This window comes from Hemicordylus capensis, chromosome 1 (assembly GCF_027244095.1).
Source record: "Hemicordylus capensis ecotype Gifberg chromosome 1, rHemCap1.1.pri, whole genome shotgun sequence".
NCBI lineage: Eukaryota > Metazoa > Chordata > Lepidosauria > Squamata > Cordylidae > Hemicordylus > Hemicordylus capensis.
Window position 1 is genome coordinate 300,557,662 of NC_069657.1, and position 22,621 is coordinate 300,580,282.

General features: G+C 42.6%; 1 protein-coding gene across 1 annotated transcript in view; it reads right to left on the reverse strand.

Moving 5' to 3' along the window:
* Positions 1-20,972, reverse strand: part of LOC128337958 (protein eyes shut homolog) — a 219,504-nt gene extending 198,532 nt beyond the window's left edge. Inside the window, exon 1 of the mRNA XM_053279776.1 lies at positions 20,945-20,972. The gene's annotated coding sequence lies outside the window, so the exon portion shown is untranslated. The remainder of the gene's footprint in view (positions 1-20,944) is intronic.
* Positions 20,973-22,621: the final 1,649 nt, after the last annotated feature.

A 22,621-nucleotide genomic window follows, 5' to 3' on the forward strand; every position in this document is an offset into this window, starting at 1 on the left:
TCTCTGGTGTTGGGCTCAGCTCTCTCCCTTTTATGTCTCTCTTTGGCTACAGTTGCTGTTGCCCTATGCTTCTCTATTTGCCTCCATTCTGCATGTTTATGATAAGACTCCCTAAAGGTCATTTAATTGTGTGCTTTTAAATGTAAGACCTGTAGCTAAAGTATACCTAACTATGCTTATTATTTCCCAGTGAAAGGCCATTGCTGCTGCTGTGAACATGTGTGGCAAGACAATCAAGCCACAGCAGACAAAATTTTGTTTCCACATTCAGCTTCTAGACTCAGCCAGTAAAAATGGGAAGTACCTATTCCATTTGCTAGAGGCAATAGTACTAAAAAGGAAGAGGCAGTTGTATAAAAAGTGTTGTAGGACTGAATAAGCAATAACTTTTGCCAAAGTTAAAATGGGAGCCACAAGGTAGAACAGTTTTAAGGAGATGTATGTAGCATTCTAGCAATCACAGATTTTTTTCCTGGTTTTTCTGCATTTGATAATTTACATGCTAACATTACCATTTTTTTTTCTTATAGCAAAATATTTTAAAAGATTAATAATTTATCCTAATTTGTGTTCTGGTAAGGGCTAGTATATGTGTTCAGGAGACACACAGGTCTGGCATTTCCTGGATTTGCCATTTCCTAGGTCACTCTTGGGTTTACCCGATGATACAGATGAAGGAGCATCCCTATGTTGATATGATTGCTGATTTCTCAGACATTTTTGCTGATATTCCTGGCACTGCCATACTTTTGAAACTTAAACTTCAGATGAAGGCAAATTTAATACCTCTATAATACATAACCATAGCATTGCGCCAACCACTTAGAGAAGAGCTCTACAACATGCTGATATCATAGAGCCTGTTGATTCATCAGAATGGGCCTCTCCCATTGTCCTTGTGAGGAAAATCAAATGATACACTTCAAATGTGCATAGATTTAAGAGATGTGAACCCAAACATGGTAGTGGATTGTCTTTCATTACCCTATATCAATGAAATGCTGCTTACTCTGAAGGAGGCCTCTGAGTTCACAATTTTGGGCTTGTCTTTGGCCTATGATCAAATCTCTCACTCAAATGTTCTCGCATTATTCTCTTCACTCAAATGTTCTCGCATTGTTCTCTTCATTACCCCAGAGGGTCTTTTTCCATTCAGAAGACTGCCCTTTGGATGAGCCTCTGCAGCTTTGGTCTTTCAATGAATGATGCATGCAGTTTTTGGGACTTTGAATGGAATCACTTGCATTCCGGATGACATTTTAGTGTACTGTATGGAAAAACCATTGAGGAGCATGATGCTAAACTGACAGAAGTCTTATGAAAACTCTGACAACACAGACTATCTGCGGAGAAATATCAGTTTTGCACACACTCAGTGACATACCTGGGACACACAGTATATCAGAGTATATACTTCTATCATTTTAGGACTCTGTGAGTATTACTCTAAATTTGTTATATAATTTGCCTCAAAAGTATCTCCATTGTATCTTCTTCTAAAAAAGAATGTAACATTTAACTGGGATGCATCCTGTAAGGCTAGTTTTCCAATGATCAAATCAGCTATTGCTGAAAATCCTGCTCCCACTTTTAACACCAGCAGGCACAATATTGTAACCACTGATGCACTCAAATATGGTTTGGGTGCTATCTTGACCCAGCAAAAAGGGGACAGGGAAGTTACAGTTGCTTTTGCTTCCAGAGTGTTTACTACATCAGACATGATGCATTCTGTCATGGAAAAAGAAGCTCAAACATGTTTTGGGGTGGTGAGGCACTTCAGGACTTACTTGTGGGGCAGAAAATTCAATTTATCGTCAAACCAGAAACCCCTATCTGCATTATTTGCTACTTGGGGGTGAAGTCAAGCAACCCCAAGAATAGCCAAATGGCTATTCTTATGGACTTTGATTTCCAGGTGGAATTTCTGCCAGTTCTTTGGAATACAGCTACAGATTGTTCATCTCAACTTCCACTTCCAGGTCCAGAGGAGATCCTGGAAGATGAGGATGAAGGAGTCATAATTGTACAAATAGCTTCTTCCATTCATGGAGTGATCATATCTTCTGAGTGGAAAGTGGTCCTCAGTGCTGATCAGGAGCTTACTGAACTTAAACCTTACATAACTATTGGATGGCCATGCAAAAACAAGGTACCTGAACAACTTCAACCATACATGCATGTAGTGAATGAGCTTTCTCTTCTCAATGAACTGGTGCTGAGGACTGATCGTTTAGTGGTGCCAACCTCCTTACAAGGAAAAGTGATCAAAATTGCCTGTGAAGGTCACCTGGGCATGAGCTAGAGGTGAATCAGAGAAAGTTTTTGGTGGCCAGGTATGGACAAGCACATTGAAGATGTGATCAGGCACTGTATGGCTTGTACTGTATCTGACAAGTTTCAGAAGACTTTTGCCACCTGTTTGAATCCAATAGAGTAACCCAAAGGTCCCTGGGAAATACTTGATCTTGACTAACAAGCAGAAGGTTGCTGGTTAAAATCCCCGCTGGTACTATATCGGGCAGCAGCAATATAGGAAGATGCTGAAAGGCATCATCTCATACTGCGTGGGAGGAGGCATTGGTAAACCCCTCCTGTATTCTACCAAAAGAAAACCACAGGCATTGTGGGCACCAGGAGTCAAAGTCAACTTGACGGCACACTTTACCTTTAGATATAATGGGGCCTTTTGATAACCAACCCACAAAGAGAAAATTTCTTATAGTGATGGTGGATTACTATTCCAGATGGCCAGAAGTTTCATTTGCTGACAACATTACTACAAACAATGTGATCCAATTCATGGCTGCAGTTTTTCTTAGAGAAGGTCTTCCTAAAGAAAGAGTGACTAACAATGGGACACAGCTTACCTGATTTGAAATGGAGCAATATTTACTTAACCGTAGCATAAAATACAAGACTATTTCCTTGTACCATCATTGAGGGAATGGTTTAGTAGAAAGAATGAACAGATTAGTGAAATAAAGTTCACAACTGGGTACTACGCAATAACAATCCTGGAAAGAGGCAATCCATGAAACTCTATTTCCTTGTACCATCACTGAGGGAATGGTTTAGTAGAAAGAATGAACAGATTAGTGAAAGAAAGTTCACAACTGGGTACTACGCAACAACAATCCTGGAAAGAGGCAATCCATGAAACTCTATTTGCTTATTGAACTATTCCTCATTCCACTACAGGGAAATCACCTTTTGAACTCCTGAGAGGATGCAAAGCTACCCAGTGGCAACAACTGATAGGGCTTTCCATGCTTTCTCACCCTGTGGTTGCAGAGATATGTGGTTGGGTAAGGGATAAGCAACAAAAATACAAATTGCATATGGATCAGAAAAGGGGTGTGAAACAGAGAATATTTCAGGTGGGAGATTTTCTTCAAGTCTGGCTGCCTTATAAAGTGAGAAAGGGCTGTTCTCATTATTCTGTACCACAACAAATAATCAAAATTTGAGGAGCTTCTGTCATAATTGCCGATGTAAAGAAATGGTGAGACTTTCCAGCATACATACTATGAGAAAGGAGGGAAGGGAGTCTGGTCTCGGGAGAGGAACTGGAGAGGACTTTGATCTTGCCTCCATCAGTGACCTCACAAAGGAAGCTGATGAAAGTGATGGACAATCCTCTTTACCAGAAAGAACATCACTAACAGCTCCTGTGCCAGAGAACCCAAGAATTAGGAGAAGTGTAAGTGACAGGAGACTACCTAAAAGACTTCAAGACTGAGGTGTAGCTAGGGGATAGGGGGCCCGTCGCCCTTCTCCCTGGAGGCACCTCTGAGAGAGGGAGATAATGAAGAAAATTCCATTCCTTGCAGGTAATGGAAGGGAAGGGAAACCTTGTAGAGCAGAGCAGACAGGCCTGTAAAGGCATGGCTTATTCCAGTGGGGGCCGGCGATGGTAGCACAGGGAGGGTGGCAAGAAGTACCTTTGAAAGTCTTTACCGTCAATACTACAGGCACCTGGAAGCTTCAGGGAGCAGCAGCAGCTTGCAAGGCATCCCGCAGGATGGTTGCCATGCCTATGGCACTCACTTGATTGCTGCACCTGTGAAGCAGCCAGGTGAGTGCCATAGGAATGGCAGTCACCCCATGTGATGCTGGGTGGGGAGCAGAAGCAGAGGGAGCCTGGTGGCAGCCCGTATCCGTGGCCCCCTGGCCCCACCCCCCCATCTGATGTCAGACACAGGGGGCCAGCTAGCCATGCCCCTGCATCTGATATCAGGCACAAGGGTGTGGTCTCCCTCCCAAATGGGGCTGCATGGCTCCATTTGGAAGGGAGATCAGCCCGCGTTGTTATGGGCAGTGTGGGCCGGAGCAACTCTCCCTGCCTTTAAAGGCAGGGAGAGCCATTCTAGCCACACTGCCAATGCAGTGATTGTAGACAACTGAGCTAGATGGACCAATGGTCTGACTCACGGCAGCTTCCTATGTTCCTATCCTCACTTTATTGCCTTTGTACTCTTGGCTCCAGAAGAAGTTTGAGAGAGTGAAGGGGTGGCAAAGAACATGTTGTATTCTAACTAATAATCTTTTGTGGTTTGTAATTTGGAAGTTTGTCACAGTGGTGGGGACCCTGTAGACAGTGTGGTGGGTTAGAGTCAGAAAAGAAAAGGGAGGGAAAGAAAAATTAGAAAATGGAGTTGTTTCTGGAATAAAGTCTTAGTTAAATCCACATAAGATTGTTTTGTGTTTACAAGGGAAGGAGTTATAAAATAACATTATTTGCAATACAATATTGAGAGCCAGAATTTTGCTATACATGAAATATTTGTAGAGGTAAAAATTGATATTAGCTTATTTACCTTATTAATGAAGCTCGCTTGGCATTTTCAGACATTTTCAGGAAATGGGCCAGATTCCTTTTAGAAAATGTTCTTCCTTTTAGACACAAGCCGCCTGAGCTTGTGCAGCCCTACCAGGGTAGGCATGCTTGTATAATGAGCCAGGATCGTGGCTGATCCCAGCACTGCCCCACTAGGTAGCACAGGATTTCCCCCCAGGCATTTACCTGGGGATCAGGGCATGAGTGCACAGAGCCAGGCACCTAGAATGCCCAGCTGAGGGGGAATCCCTCAATGCACCGAATTCCTCACATGGTGCATCTAGAGGCCGGGCTGTGTCCCCCCAGCCTCCAGAACACTACGCTGCCGAGAGCAGCGTGGATCGTGTGGGCATGCGAGCCATGTGCCACACAGAAGAAAATGGATTGTCTGGGGAGAAGGTGATATCAGTCTTGCCTCCCTGTCCTACTGTAAGGTCGTGAGAACAACCTTGTTGTCTTCTTGTATGAGGCCAAACCTTGTATTAGGCCAAACAGTCTACTTTACAAGTAGACTGCTTTACAGGCTGGTTTTCCCTTGATACCCAACACCATGTGGCAGGAAAGACTGGGGTGGGGAGAGAGGTCAGCACTGGGTCAGCTGAAATCTGCAAGGGAGGTGAGCCTGCATCCCATTCCCTGCACACATGTTCTCACTCAGCCCAGGAAGGAAGTCAAGGGCTCCTGGGAGGTTCCTACCTACCTGGCTACACTGATTTCTGCTGCTTGTCTGGGGCAGAGCAGTGAGTGACTGAGGCTATGGAGGCCTTTAAAAATAATTAATTCAAACTAGACAATCATTATTTACTATAACTGTATTGTCTGCTATGAAGTTAAGAACACAAGGACATAAGAAAAGCCCTGCTGGATCAGGCCCAAGGCCTATCTAGTCCAGCATCCTGTTTCACACAGTGGCCCACCAGATGGGCCCACCAGTCTGGTGGATAGGGGAAGCAGGAAATATTTTGTGGAGAGCATCTGCTGCTACCCCTTGCTACCCCTTGGAGTCATCCCTGCTTTGTATAATAATAAAGAATCGACGCAAAGCTCTTGAACACAGCACAGTCAGACACAAAGCTGATGGACACTGATGAGAACAATAGACAATTGCATTCTAGAAAAGCACCGAGGACTGGAATTGTTTAAGCAGAGAGGTTTACAGGAGGGAAATCAGATTTAGGATGAAAGGAAACAAGAGATTATTAATTGCTGTTTACCACTTACTCACTTACTTACTCATGAGACTTACTCACTTGGGCCAACCAATTCAGTGCAGAATTTTATGTCAACATTTAATTTTAAACACACTTGGAAGAACTGTCTGTGCGTGCAATTAAAATAATATGGGCATTTAAAAATATGCAGGGATTCTCAGTGTAAATGGAAAACCCAGGAAAAAGAACCGCTTTACATTAATAACTTATTGCACCCAATTCTGGGATGCCTGTGTGGGACCCAGAGCTTCTGTGTCTGTTTCTTATAACTAACTGCTGAGTCTACCGCTATTCTGGCACCATCGTGGCTGTTCCTGAGCAATTTCTATGATAATATATTTCCCTCTGTGGTCCAAATGTTATCATTTGTTTTTCTGGTTTCATTATTCCATTCGGAAGCATATTATATTATTAAACAATACTTAGCAATGCACATTAGATTTGCCTTCTGCTGCTTCTGTTGCTGTTACTTTCAAGCTGAAGATTTAAGAATTCCAAGACACTGTTTGCTGTACTCACTGTAAATATATTGTGATTTTAGAGCAAGATACTGCACCTTTCATATGCCTAAGAAAAAGCCACCTATCAACTACATTACAAGACTACAAAAAACTGATTTTCATTGGAAATTTGCATTTGGGGCACTAGACATCAGACAGTGGGTTTTTTGTTTGTTTTTCATGACAGGAATTATAAGAGAATAATACAGCAACTTCTTTTCAGTGTATATTTCATCTATATTTTTGGGGGGATGAGGGGGAAGCCTGACTAATACTAAGTCAAAAGGCTCTCTATAAGCTGCATTTTAGCTAAGTATAAACTGAATGATGCAAATGTAAGCAGGGCAACATGCAAATATGAGCACAATATGCAAATAAAGTGTGATCCATTGCACACAGGGGAAGAGAGCTGGACTTGTGGTAGCAAGCATGACTTGCCCCATTAGCTAAGCAGGGTCTGCCCTGGTTGCATTTGAATGGGAGACCACATGTGAGCACTGTAAGATATTCCCCTCAGGGGATGGAGCCACTCTGGGAAGAGCATCTAGGTTCCACGTTCCCTCCCTGGTTTCTCCAAGACAGGGCTGAGAGAGACTCCTGCCTGCAAGCTTGGAGAAACTGCTGCCAGTCTGTGAAGACAATACTAAGCTAGATAGACCAATTGTCTGACTCAGTATATGGCAGCTTCCTATGTACTATATATACACATACACTAACTCAGAAAAAATGCTAATAGCTGATATTCTGCACAGAGTAACATGGGTAGTTCGCAACTGCCCATGCTGTGGCGGGCTTCTAAAATAATGCCTGTGGTGTTGCACAAGAGTGCTCTTGTGCCAATACATAAAATTGCACAGTCACACTTCCATGGCACTATGGTCATTATTTCCAGTGGCTGTAATGCAATGGTGCAGTTTTATGTTTTGGAACAAGAGCACTTTTGCACAATACTGTGGGCATTGTTTTTGACAGCCAAGCAACATGAGCAGTTGAGAACCGCCTGCATTACTCTGTGTGGAATAGCAGCCAGTGTATTTAGTGTGCAGAGGTTTTCAGCCATGTAACTTTGGATTCTGAATTCAACAAGTATGTGAAGACATGCCTGATGTTTTGATCTATTTAGCTGAATCCCAGACCAGTAATTCCTAGAGAACTGACAAGCAGCTTCCCCCCCCCTTTTTTTTTGACAGACATGAAGACAGCTGTAGGTTATATCAGTCTACGGCAAGCCTGACCAACTTTGGATCCCCGGCTGTTTTTGGACTATAATGCCCATAATCCCCAGCCATAGTGGCCAATAGCCAGGGATTATGGGAGTTGTAGGCCAACATCTGCAAGAGGGCTGAAGCTGAGAAGGTCTGGTCTACAGTCATATCAGCAACAGGTCATAGGTTCATAACTTCATATACTACACAATAATACAAGCAGGGGTGTACATGGTTTCAGTAGGCCCTAGGACAAGATTTGAAAGAAGCCATAATCCTAAAAGGCACAAGCACAAGTCACATAACTGGCATCGCTCCTTAACAAGTGTCCTTAATAGCAGACAGTCTTTTAAGTACCGGAGTTAAATGAAGATATGGATTAACCTGCAATCCACTGCTGAGACCCCTGCCTGCCTTGTCTGGTCCCTCTTTGCCTCAAACGTAGCTGAGCAAGGACTGAGCTGGGGTTGGATGGGCAGCTCAGCATGTGAGGAGAACGCAAAGGATGCGGGGCGGGGGGCAGGGGGTGGGTGAACACTGATGTAATCATGAGCGGCAGGCTGCAGGGTGGAGTGACGGGGCCACGGCAGGACTTCCAGTCCTGTTTGAGAGGGCACCACCATCATGGAAGTGGTCAGCTCTTCAGATGACCACTGCTGTAATTGTGAGTGGGGCTGAGTGATGGGCCGGGGCAGTGGCCGGGGACTTTTGGTTCAGTTTGAGATGCTGTCTTTTTCTAAATTAATGTCTGAATATGACATTAATATTCCGTAATGTGAAGGAATCTAGGATGGAAAACAAATCATACACTGACCCAGGATATACAGGAATACAGATTGATTCCAGTGGGTCTTGAGATTTTTGTCTTGTTCACCTTCTTAAGAACCCTGTAAAAGGCAAGCCATGCATCTGAAAATATGTTGTAATTTTCAATTAAAGAATTGCAGTACTTTCATACAGCCTTGAGACACCCTTTCATATAATTGAATCTTACAGTCTGATTATGTATTACACCATTCTATATGAGCACTAACTATATACTAAAATATTGTCCTGCTATTTTTTATTCATGAACCAGTTTAATGGATTTCATCAGTTGCACTGCATAATACAAAGCAATATGCTGAATCCTCTATGGGGTTTGAATATGATCTTAAGACAGTCATAATTACTTGTTTTTGGATGAATGATCTTTTATATTCCTTCATCTCACAATAGCAATGCAGCTACTTTTCCATCTGTGAAATCCAATTTTAAGCACAACATTTTTGCTTGTTAGGATATTTGATCTTGAATTAAAACACCAGAGCCCTAATAATTCTCTGTGCCTAACTGAACTGAGCTTTCCACAGTTTCAAAATCATTTTCTCTAAATCATTGCCCTTACTTGCTGCTTGTTTTATGCTGAATGGATTTAATTCTTGCAAAGCAGATGCAGCTTTCCAGTTCAAGAACACACTATACCTGCCAATTTTTTAAAATCCAAACATTTTCGTCTCCAAAGCAGACAGATCTCATATAAGCATACTTACTCAGAAGTAAATCCAATTAAGTTCAGTGAAGCTGGAACTTACTTTTGGGTAAATTTTGATCAGCATTGTAGCAACAGAATTCTGCACTCTGACCCTTAAGTTCCCAACACAAAAACACACAAAAACATATTTGCATTCACCCAAACCATATTCCTCAAATAACATCCAAAGCCTCAAGGTACTTTTATGGATATGCTTTAATGCTTAACAGCAGTTTCAATATTTGTGATTATTCTCTGTTTATAAATTATTTGCTAGGAATCTTGTGCAAAATATATGTTCAAAAACTTGCATCTGTGCAATCTAGCAGCTCAGATTTAGCTAAATGTTTTAATTCAGAAAATATCATACTTGAAAATTTTGTTTTTATTTAGCAACTTAGGGCATACAAGGTTGAAGGCCCTAGAACTGAGCTTGCTAGAGCAAAGCACTGTATTCTGAAATATGTGATATATGTGAGAAAGTACTGTTGGGATTTTGCCTTGGACATTGTCTCAGTTCTTTGTGTGGCATGCTTGCCTATGTTTGATTGCATCAACGTATAGTTGAAGTTGGGTTTTTTTTGTCCCAATGTGAATCACTTACACTTTACACAGGATACTTTCCATCAATTTGCCTGGAACAGACGTTAAGCTAACCAGCCTGTAATTTCCTGGATCACCCCTGGATCCCTTTTTGAAAATCAGAGTTACATTGGCTACTTTCCATTGGCTACTTTCCAGTACAGAGCCTGATAGCAGTGATAAATTATATATTTTAGCAAGGAGGTGGGCAATTTCACATTTGAGTTCTTTGAGGACTCTTGGATGGATGCCATCTGGCCCTGGCAATTTGCTAGTTTTCAGTTTTTCCAGATGGTTTAGAACATCATCTCTTGTCACTTCTATCTGACACGGTTCTTTGGCCTCCATCCCCAAAAAGCATGGTTCAGGAGGAGGTATATGCTCAATATCCTCTACCGTGAAGATAGATGCAAATAACTCATTTAGCTTCTCTGCAAGTTCCATATCCTCCTTAATAATCCTTTTCACTCCCTCATTGTCTAATGATCCAACCGCATCCCTGGCAGGTTTCCTGCTCTGATGTATTTAAAGCAGTTTTTGTTATTCCCCTTGATACTTTTAGCTAAATATTCCTCAAACTCTCTTTTTGCCTCTCTTATTGTCACCTTGCATTTCTTTTGCCATAGTTTGCATTCCTTTTTGTTCTCTTCATTTGGACAGGTCTTCCAATTTTGGAAGGAAGTCTTCTTCCCTTTTATGGCTTCCTTGAGTTGACCTGTTAGCCATGCTGGCATCCTCCTGACTTAGTTGTCTCTTTCCTCCTTTTGAGTATACAATCTAACTGGGCTTCTAGTATTGTGTTTTTGAGTAAACTCCATGCATTCTGGAGCAAAGTGACTCTCCTGAATTTCCCTTTCAGCTTTCTGTTTACCATATTCCTCATTTTGGAGAAGTTTCCTCTTCTGAAATTCAAAGTGTCTGTGTTAGACTTCCTTGACGATTCTCTCCCCGCTTGTATGCTGAATTTGATCGTACTATGGTCACTGTTCCCTGAAGGGTTGAAGACACTGACATCACACACCAGGTCCTGGGTACCACTCAGGATTAAGTCCAAGGTCGCCTTCTCTCTGGTTGATTCCAAGACCAGCACAGTCATTTAGGGTATCTAGAAATTTGACCTCTTTGTCATTACCTGACATTACCTGACTGTTAATTTATCCAGTCTATGTGTGGGTAATTGAAGTTACCCATTATTATTGCCCTGCCTCTCCTTGACGCCTCCCTGATTTCCTCCTGCAACTCCCAGTCACTGTCAGCATTTTGATCCGGAGGGTGATAGCACACCCCAGTAGCACATTTCCTTTCAGGCCTTGTATTGCCACCCACAGGGTTTTTGTGGAGGACTCCGGGCCTCCTAGGTTTTCTAGCTTGTTAGATTCTATCCCTTCTTTAACATACAGTGCTACTCCACCTCCAAGGCGCCCCTCCCTGTCCTTTCTATAGAGTTTATATCCAGGGATAACAGTGTCCCACTGGTTCTCACTGTTCCACCATGTTTCTGTTATGCCCACTATATCTATTTCTGTATTAGCAACCAAGCACTCCAGCTCACCTATCTTGGCTCGGAGGCTTCTGGCACTGGCATATAAGCACCAGCCTCAAACCTGTTTGCAGAGTGGATTCATGGTGTCTCATTGAAAATCTCATTTGCTATCATAGAATCTACACTCAATACCTCAGAAACAACAGAACCCTGTACCCCATGGGTTAGAAACCCATGGGGGTGGTTGGCACCCTATGTGCACTACACCACCACTTGCTCTGGGCCACCCCAGCACCCCCCAAGTGCACTTATGGGGCTGCTGAAAGCTCCATTATAACTTATTATGAGGAAAAACCTTAAAGACATGTAAACTTCAACAGTTCACCAAAAATCAGCCCTCTGCCCAAATCCTTTGAAAAAATTCAGGTAGCTTCCTTGCCCCTACCTGGCACTACCACCAACCCCACACTGCTATAGGCCACCCCTTTGCCCCTGATGTTAAGCTATACATTTGCTGACACCTCCATGCTTCTTTATGGAGAAAAACCGTAAAGACGCGTAAACTTCAAAAATCACTTAAAAATCACCCCTTTGCCCAATTCCTTTCAAGTAATTCTGATAGCTTCCTTGCCCACCCGAGGAACTACCAGCCACCACACTCCACTCTACGACATCCCTTTCCCCCCTACATGAAGCTATACATTTGCTGCAATCCTAATTATTCTCTATGAGGAATTCAAAAATACTTTAACAATTCACCAATAATCAGAGGAGTGTCCAATTGCCTTGGGATTTTTTGGGTGGTAGGCACCCCTGTCTGTCTACCACCCACCCCACTTTGGTTCCCCTAGGTGCTCCACAATAGGGGATATGGACTGGTTCGGTTCCCATTATACTCTATGAGAAAAATAATTAAAAATATTTCAAATATTCATAAAAAATCATAGGGGTGTCTGATTGCTTCAGAGTTTGCATGGTTGTTGGCACCCATGGGTGCTCCACAATAAGGAATAATGTCCTGGTTCAAGTCCCATTATATCCTATGAGAAAAAAATAAAAATAATTTGCAAAAATTCATAAAAAATCGTACGAGTGTCTGATTGCTTTGGGGTTTGGGTGACAGGTACCCATTGGTGCCAGCCACCATCCTACCAATTCTTGGGCATCCAAACTGGTCCAAACCTGTCCAAACCAGTTCAGATCCAAACCGAACCAGGGGGTGGTTCGAACAAAACCAAAACCGAACCACCCCCTCCTGGTTCGGACCTGGTTTGGATCTGAACCGAAGCGGGCAAACCAGTTTTGTGCACATCCCTACTGGCCACTGCCGCAACCTGACAAATCAAGGAGAGCTTTGGGTCTAGGAGCACTCCCAAGCTATGTACCTGATCTTCTGTCTTCATTTTCTGCCCTGTCCTATCTTTGTAACTTGTACATGTTATAACTTGTAACCTTCATATTATAAAGTATTTTAACTGCTGCAGCTGCTGCTAACAAAAATAATTTTTTAAAAAAAACCCTCACAGCCATACTGATAAGTATTGCACAAAAAAGCTCACATTCAGTAATTCTGTGAACTAGGCCACTGAGACTTCAGACTTCATTGAAGGGACACTATGCAAGCCACCCATAGATATTACAATGAAAAACATGCCCCATTATTGACAACATTGCAGGAAATCTATCCAGCACCACTCATCTGACAAAAAATATGACAAAAAACAGATTACACATGAATATCTGTCTGAAGATACTTGTCCAAGAACACCTACAAAAAACTAATTTTTGAAAAGGGAGAAACTTGAGTATATACACCCCGTCAATCTTCCCCACAGAGTCCCAACACATCTAACCAGCAGACAGTTTTAAAGCTGAACTTTGCCCAGCATGGATTTTGAGCACCTGCCGCTCAGCCATTAAATGAGAGCAGTGTTCTTACCGAGCCCGAGGCTCATTTTTTAAATGCTAAATAATAAAACCTAGCGTAACATGATAAAAGAGTCCTGTTGCAGCATACAGGCACCATGGGGATCCCGCTGTCTGTGTAGGAGCTGGAAATCTGGTGGTTTAAGTTGATCAGATGGTCAACAAGAAGATATATTTCTTTTCATATCTGGTCCTTTAAAAAACCTGTGGCAAAATGAAGCTCTTGGGATTAGATATAACATTTTGCACACCTCTGATTGTTTTAGAAGTAGAAAACTGGTCAGCTTTATTTCATAATAAAGCACATTATTAAAGAACTCCAGTTAATGGTACCAAGTCACCCAGATTCTGCCCTTAGATCTGGTCCCTGTAAACCAAATGCACGTAAAGCAATGCATTTCTGAAGCAGAGCAAGTGTCTCTGGTCACACATATTCATATCTATAAAAGAAATGTAGATTTCCTTCTGCTATCCCTGCTCTGAAAAACTAAGAATGCTTAGTATTTCAAGCATTTGGGGGTGTATGGGCACTGGTGGCCAACAGGTGAACCAACAGGTTCTAGGACTCAAAGACAATAAGCTCACACCTTGAATAATACCTAAAGAAGATTACAGAACAAAGGATATACCATACATCCCTTCTGCTTGTCAGGAACCCAAGATGACGGTGGACGGACACCCTGAAGCCGGCTGGTTATGTAGTACCTTGCCAGGTCTCTAGGTCTACGCCGAGGTTCAAAATACTAGGGTGTCCTGCTGCCTTTTTATACTTTTGCAAAATCAGTAAACAACAGCCAGAAATGGTCTGGTGGGTACACCTTATCAGTGGTATGGGTGAGACCCAAACACTTTGGGTCTCACCACCTGCTAAGGACATTCGAATCAAGATACTGTCCTTGGCTGCACATCTGTCTGTCCTCCTTTTTTCCAGGTGGTCAGCTAGGGAGTATGTTTTTAAGTAAACCTTATCTCTGCCTTAATGTACTAAGTGGTACAAAGATATGAGGCACCGCCCCAAACTTCCATCTCCGGGCGGTCTTTTGTGGGGAAGTGAGATAAGCTAATATCATGGTCTTCTCCCCCTCTCCACCCATTGCATTATGAGGCAAGCCCTGAGTTCAGCTAGTCTATCCATGTCCTGCAATGGTGGAGCTATGTGGGTGGAGCGCTTGGTTCATTCTCCTCAGGTTGCAGAGAATGCCAGCCACTATATTTACCTTTGATGTGATATAATTTATATGGTCAACTCCACCCCATTAATATATTTTCCTCTAAATCGGTGTTTCTTAACCTTGGGCCCCCAGATGTTGTTGGACTACAACTCCCATCATCCTCAGCCACAAAGGCCATGTCTGGGGATGATGGGAGTTGTAGTCCAACAATATCTGGGGGCCCAAGGTTAAGAAACCCTGGTCTAAATAGGTTGAGAGGGAGAAGTGCTCGGAAGCCTCATGGCTTTGGAACGCAAGTGGTTGGGCAACATTAAGCTCTTGTTCCAAATTTAGCATTTCCCCGCTTCAGACTTTGGTACTCTGTTTTCTTCTTTCATTGCCTGCTTTTAGCTAAATGTGTCATAGCTGAACTCTTCTCTGTGTTGTAACTAAGCTTGAACATGCTGTTCTTATTAATGTATCACCTGTACAGGAACTGTTGCTGTTTGCTCACCTTGAGCTGTGCTCTGGCAGTGAAATATTTCCTGCGGTCTTGTAACCATCTGTTCCATGTATCTCTCTATCATTAATCCTGAGTCCTGATCCTGTATCTAATAGCAACCTTCTTACTTCCTAGCTAGGGTTTATGATACATGTGAGACATTACCCTGTAAATAACAGTTTGATGGTAACATCTGACTTTTAAAAATATAAATGGACATTAAGTACACTGAAGTCAAAGGTGTTGTCCATGTAGGACTGACCTGTATGGCTGCATAGGAATTTAGGAATGTGCAGAAACATTTGAGAAAATTCACTTGGGAAATTTCACTTGTCTTACTGAATTTTGTTTGACTTCCCTTGGAAATTGTCACAAGTTTTGCCTTGGAAGGACCTCTGAAATGCACTTTGATGCACACATCTGCTCCAACACATTGGGAAAACACTACAGGAAAATAATATTGATATAACCATACATGCAATTGCATTAAAACTATTTTTGCAGTGTTTTATTAATGTGTGCATATGCATTTGAAATTCACTGTTTGTTTGTTTGTTTGTTTGTTTGTTTTTGCACCATTCCTACATAGGATTGTGACAGATTAATGGAACTACAATGTCAACTCTCTAAACTACATTGATATGTAATAATAAAAATAATTGCTACTAGCTTAAGTGTTCAGGGGATGGGGCTATAACTCAGTAATACAGCATCTACTTTGCATGAAGAATGTCTCAGGTTCAATCCCTGGCATCTCCAGGTAGGGCTGGGAAAGACTCCTGCCAAAAACCACAGAGATTCACTGCCAGTCAGGGTAGGAAGTACTGAGCTAAACAGACCAATGGTCTGAATCAGTCTAAACTAGTTTTCTATATCCTATGAGAATAATATAATTATTCTCTTAAGTTATTTTTCATCTGGAATGAGTTGCTGCATAGCAGGATGGTATATTCTCTGTGTGAACTTGTGAGAGCTGAGGTCATGTAGGGGAAGGTTGCTGTTTCTTGGAATGCTCCCAGCATTCTCATCACCTACATTTCTACTCAACTTTTGGAATTCTAGATTACCTGGTTGTTTCTGAAGTGGAACTGATGCAGTAGGAATCCTCCACTGTTCTGTTTTACATTTCCAGATTTTGTAAAAAGAAGTGCACATGTGCAGTTCAGTTAGTGCAGTTCAGGACTTTACATCCATTCATGTTTTTTTCACTACACTAGCAATGCACATGTACACATTAATAAAATACTGCAAAAATAGTCTTGATGCAATTGCATGTATGGTTGTATCAATATTATTCTCCTGTAGTGTTTTCCCAATGTGTTGGAGCAAATGTGTGCATCAGTGAAACACTACACAAAAAGAACAGATTCTTTTGTGCAGTGTTTCACTGATGCATACATCTGCACCAATGCATTCATCAGAGATATGGGTTTTCTGGAAAATTTTGAATTGGATTTTTAAAACAAAAAATCCCCATACAAATTCCCCTCATTTGCATAAAACATGCATTATTTTTCTAAAAAACAACCACTGTACAAATGTTCCTGATGCCCTAAATAGACTGTGATCTAATGTGGCATGTTAGTTAACCTATTTATATGGTTAAAATGACAACCCTTCACTATATTAATTTTCCCTCATGACATCTCTACAGTTTTTCAACTAGCCAAGTAGAAATTTTAGAAATGGAATTCCACCTTCCCACCATACTTTATTTTTCCATGGAAAATTTTCCATCCCACTTCTCTGTCAGCCATATGTGTATGTATTCTTGACTACACCAAGAATGGTTCCCTTTTTTTGCTGTGTTATATCAATGTACATGTGTACCTATGTGCACATAAGGTAACACACAGGGGGGAAGGTGCAAATGAACTGAATAAATTCAAATCTGGGAAACTGTGCAGAACAAATTTTTAGAAATTAAACCAGCATTAATTAAACCAGCATTCAGGAGGTGTGGAACCCATGGCAGCCCATGAAACAAAAGAATGGAACAGAGAATTCATCTCATCTCAAGTTGTTTCCCAACCCATCCCTCCAATGTTTTTTGCAATGGCCTGAAGGGCTGTATCCTGGCAACAGGCTGAATAATGCCAGCAATATGAGGATGAAAGTCCTGTAATATCTGAAAGGTCACAACAGTCAGGTTCAGTGTGAGCAGCAAGGACGTGTTATCAGTTATCTCAGGCATATTTGAGTAAGAGGGGAGTGTCCAATCAGCATCTTAGTGATGTGAGGACTATGATTGGAGCTCCTACTTACAGTGGCACTAGGACCTCCTTCTTACACTGGAGCTCCTTTTTACATTGGCACCACTTCCAAGGCTGAATGCTTGGTGGGTTAAGGTCTCTCAAACTGCCATACTCTTAAGGAAATGAGGAGCAGGGATCTGAATTGCTATGATAAGGAAGAGTGGTTGCCTGTAGCAGGTTTGAGGGAAGGATGCTACTGACTCACCTCACCACCAGAGGGTGGCGTGTAGATCTGCTGCAGTTATCTGTTGTAATTGTTTAATAATGTTGTGTCCCTTTATTTGTCTGAGTTGTATTTGCCTCATGTTTTCATTGGTGTGGGGGCAAACCAATGCTCTCAACTTCAGTTGGATTGTGTCCTAATTGATCTTTCTTATTATTTTAATCCTCTTTTTAAAATATTTATTATTTATTTATGTTATATACCACCCCACCAAAAATGGCTCAGGGTGGTTTAAACATCAGTTTTGCATCAAGTCATGTATGCAAATGTTTTATTATAATTAACCACACAGAATTACAAAACTAACATGGTTCCATTTTTAAAACTCTTTCAGTTATTCGTGAATGATGTGTTTAGTTTGAGAGAGAGAGAGAGAGAGAGATGCTTCCTTTTTCTCATGTATGAACTAATAAGCAACAGCTTTGCATTTCAAATTCCTCAGAAGGAAACTAACCAGATTAACTGCTCTCATAGCTAGATTAGTGCTGATCAGATCATAAATGTGAAGGCAAAAGCTCTAAGCAAGGAATTGTATGGATAATCACTATCAATGTCTTCAAGTTGCCCAGTTTTTTATTCAGGACCAGTGTCCTGATGTGGGTTTTTCTAGCAGCAGCACCTGGAATTTTCTATTGTGTCTGAGAATGCTGTTCCTTGGGAAATCTTGAAGCATCCGCTTCAGAGGTGAAGTTTCACATCAGGATTGTCTTGGGGGCAATCCTTGACACTGTATTCCCTTTCACTCTCAAATACAAGAATCTGTTCTTCCAGTGTTTCCACTCACAGAGCAATTCTCCACATACTTGGCTTTTTATGTACATATATGTGTGGCAGGGTCACAGGGTGCTGAGTCATCAAAGAAATCATTTTAAAAGCAGAGAGAGAGAATTATTGTGGTCATGAAAATTCATGAAAATATTTAGCACTCTTTATTCTTGCCTAGCAAAGTAAAGCCCCAGTTTAATTCATATGTTTGGCATGTTTTGTTTGCTTATTTGTTTGTAATTTCATATTATTCTTGATTCTTAGTACTCTTTAAGATAGAGTATTAGACTTGGTATGAAATGCAGGACACATATCTACATCTCAGGTTTGAAAACTGACCTAAACTATCTATCCCCCCCACCAAACCTTTTTCCTCCAAAGGGAAAGTAGGGGAAAAACTTGTGATGATAACTTGGTGAGAACTTGGACTGTACTAAACACAAACTATACTGTGCACAGTCTTGAAATATCTGAACCACAAATTTTCAGAGTTAATTTTGGTGATAGTCATTCCAGGAGCCATGTAATCCCCTTGACAAACAAGTGCTAAATGGTTAACTACACATGATGCCAGTGGATTCATGTGTTAGAATAAGAGTCAGTTGTCAGATGCTTATGAAGTGGATGGAGCAAGTTAAATGGATCGAGCAAGTTAAATCAAAGAAGCAGGTGGGAGGGGAGTGTTTGAACCCTCTCCCACCTGGTGTTCAGTATTTATGATTCTATAATATCTGATTCTATGGTTATGTGAGGCTCAGTGGTGGAGCAAGGCTGGTGGTGGCCTGTGTGCAGCCACCGGGGCCCTTGGCCCTGCCCCCCGCATCTGCTGGGCTAGCCACACCCCCACATCTGACATCCAACGCGGGGGCGTGGTTCCCCAGCAATCGTTTGTGAATCATACTGACTGTCAACCACTTCTGGATCCGCAGGTGTTTTGCCACAACAAGAGACAGGCATATGTCTGTATTTTGTTGGTTTAAAACTTAAGTGGGAGAGCTGGCAAATTTTCAAGGCAGAGAAACCAAGATCCCTCCTCATCTTTTCCCTTCCAAAGCTCCCCTCTTTCCTGCCTTTGCATTTCCCATCTCCTGCCACACACCACAAATGCATTTCATACTCAACAGATACCCTGAGGGCCCGTGTGCAAGAGTCCAGTGCTTCACGAGTGGGAAAAACACACGCTGAGTTCCCACTGGGGCTGGACCTAAAGCAAGAGCTCCCGTACACGGCCCTTCTCCTTTCCTAGACGCCTCTCTAGGAATCGGATCTCCCTCCCTTTAACCCTTCATCAATTCCTCCAGGAAGCAAACAGGGCAGAGGTGTCCTTTCTCCTCCTCCCCGCTAGCAAAAGCCAGAGAGGAAGCAGGTAAGGGGCAGTTGCTCAAAGTGTGTGATTCATAAAGAAGCAGGAACTGTGAAGAGTGGATCTGTCCTGGCAACTCCGGAGCCAGAAGATCTGTACTGTGGTGAAATGGGATGCTGCTCTGACATCCTCTGCCTAGCTGCCCCCCCCTTCTTCGTCTTCCTTCCCCCTGTGCCCCCAATCTTGCTGTCTCGGTTCCCAAGCACCAAGCAAGAGAGAACTCATGTTGCTAGTTTTGGGAAACAACAGCTTATATTCTGGCAGGTTGGGGTGGAGATGAGCTGGGAAACCCACTTTCCTATAGGAAAGCTCAACTAGGGTCTGGGAGAAGGAGGATCTACACATTGCAGGGTTGGTGGTGGGGAAGCATCAACTCCACTGAAGAAAGCGCCAACTCAGCTCACTGCCGCAATGTCAGCAGTGACACAGCATCCATTCCCATCCTTGTAAATATAATCTTGTAAATATAATCCCATCCTTGTAAATATAAATCATAAAGACCTGCTGCTGCATTGCATTGTTAGACGCCAGTAAAGAGACACCAGAAGCCCTTCTCACCCTCACTCCTTAAAGGGCAGGAGGGTGCACTCTCCCCCATCCGGAAAAGAAAGAGAAAAGCAAATGAGGAAGGAACAAGAGAAAGAAAGGGGGGAGCAAGCAGTAGGAAGGGGCCTGAAAGCAGTCAGAAGTTGGCGTCTCCTTGCAAACAGCAGTTAAGGGGCTGCAAAGTGGGTGCTCTCTCGCTCAAACTAGGGGAGGATAGCAGAGGCCGCCTGGAATGGGGAACAGCCCTGGACTGAACCCAGGTGACAGGTCCCTCAACTGCAGGGGCAGGGGCGTAACTTTAATAGGGCCAGGGGAGACAGTTGTCTGAGGGCCCACTGCCTTGGGGGGGGGCATTTTAAAATCTTGTCTCTGGGCCCACTCCAACCTTGCTACGCCCCTGTGCAGGGGTGTTCCCTGGGGCAGACCATGCAAAGGAGCTCAGCCCCCGCAGACTCAGGCACAAGAGAGGCACCTGGCACAGCCCGAGAGCAGGAACGGCTCTCCCTGCTTTTAAGGCAGGACGAGCAGTTTGGGGTGGGGGGGTGTAAAAAAACAAACACACAGCTACTTCCCTCTCTGCTTTCTTTGTATTGTCTTTCTCCTCCTCTGAGCAGCAGCAGCAAGTCAGAGAGATGCAAATCTTCTAACCCCACCCCGCCAGCAACTCCCTTTCTCTTTGTTCTATGAACCACCAAAGTTAGCACACAGATGCACCCGAAATCAGACAAACAGCCCAGTTAGGGAGAGTCACTCCGGCCATGCAGCACGGCGGATTTGGGTTCCAAATGGGACCAAACGGCTCCCATTAGGGCAAAAATAAATCAATTTATGGTGTTGGTTTTGACCTTTAAAGCCCTGCTGGGTCTGGGCTTGGTTTACCTTAAGGACTGATGATGAAGCCTCTCTCTCTCTCTCTCTCTATATATATATATATATACTCTGTGTGTGTGTGTGTGTGTGTGTGTGTGTGTGTGTGTGTGTGTGTGTGTAGAGAGAGAGAGAGAGAGAGAGAGAGAGAGTTGCCTGAGATTTATGATCAGATTTGCAAGCCCTCCCCTCTGGCCTAGCATTTCCTGTCAATATGGCCAATTGACAGGAAACAAGGATGGTGCTTTCTTGTAGGTGTGTGCATGAGCTGTTCATGCACTCCCTTGCAGGGCAGGGAGGGGTGCCTTTAACAGTTAAAGAGTTCCTTACTTGCTTGCCCCCTTTACCCCCACAGGTGCTTGTTTTAGAAACAGCCATGTGGGCCTGCAGCATTCCTTCCTGGAGCCCCAATCGATATTAGCATGCAAATGACTGGGGTACACACCGGCATTCGAACAGGTTTGGAGCTCCAGAAAGGGAGAACCAAACTTTTCCGTGCACATCCCTGTTATCTTGGTGGCAGCTAAATTTTATTTATTTAGTTAGTTAGTTGATTTATATACTGCCCTTCCAAAAATGGTCAGGATGGTTTTCAGAACTGTTTCCCTGAGAAGATTCACCAGATTCCTTCCACAGCATCATTAAAATTGATGGTTAAGAACTTTTCACTGTGCTTGGCTCTTAGTTGAAGATCTTATTCTGATTTTTAATTGTGCTGCTTCTTTTTCAGTGTTTTATTATTAGAATAAATTATTGAGATAATTTCTGTTTAAATTATGTGAATTTGAACAATATAAATGTTTTATTGTTTTGAAATTGATTTGTATTTGAATTTGAAATGCTTATTTCCTTACATAATAAATTATGTTGGCCTATTATACAGCGAGAGTAAGTATAATTTCTAACTGTTAACCTGATTGCTAAAAGTTGACCTTATTTTATAGCAAACTAGAAACAACCCTTTGCGAGTCACAAGGCAGCTTACAGACATACAAAGAAAGTTATGCTTTCATAAAGCAGCCCTTTCATGCATCAGAGTCTTTGTGGAACAAGAGTGTTCTCCAAGGATCTACAACAAAGCCCATAGAAATAAAAGAAAATACAAAGGCTACATGCTTATTTTAAAGTTAAAAGAAGCATTGTCATGGTAGTACTAATGGCCACCAGGAGAAATTAATACAAGCACAATTTTTCAAACGAATTATTCCATTAGTCTATCAGTAAAGCTTCTGTGGACTGGTGTTGTTGTTGTGGTTGTTGTTATTGTTTGCACAGACAGACTGGTTATTATTATTATTGTTGTTGTTGTTGTTTGTTTATTTTTTATTTACACAGTCAGACAGGTGTTATTGACTGGTTTGTTTTATCCAGACATCGAGTCCTTCCCAAGGACCTGGGATGGCTGGATTTTATTGTCAATTGTTATAAATATCGTCGCAGAATATAGGCTGTTCCCAGTAAAGCTGCTTTTTGTAATTGGCTGATGGTGATCTCTGTGGCCCCTATGGTGTTGAGGTGCTCTTCAAGGTCTTTTGGAAGTGCACCCAGGGCGCCTGGCCTGGCCAAGCTGTCCCGGGTGAGGAGGAGGAGGAGGAGGCCTCGGCTGGCTGCTAGCCGCTGGGAGGCGGAGGCAGTGGGATGCCAGGCCATCCCATGTAAGGAGGAGCTTGGCCTGGCCAAGGAGGAGGA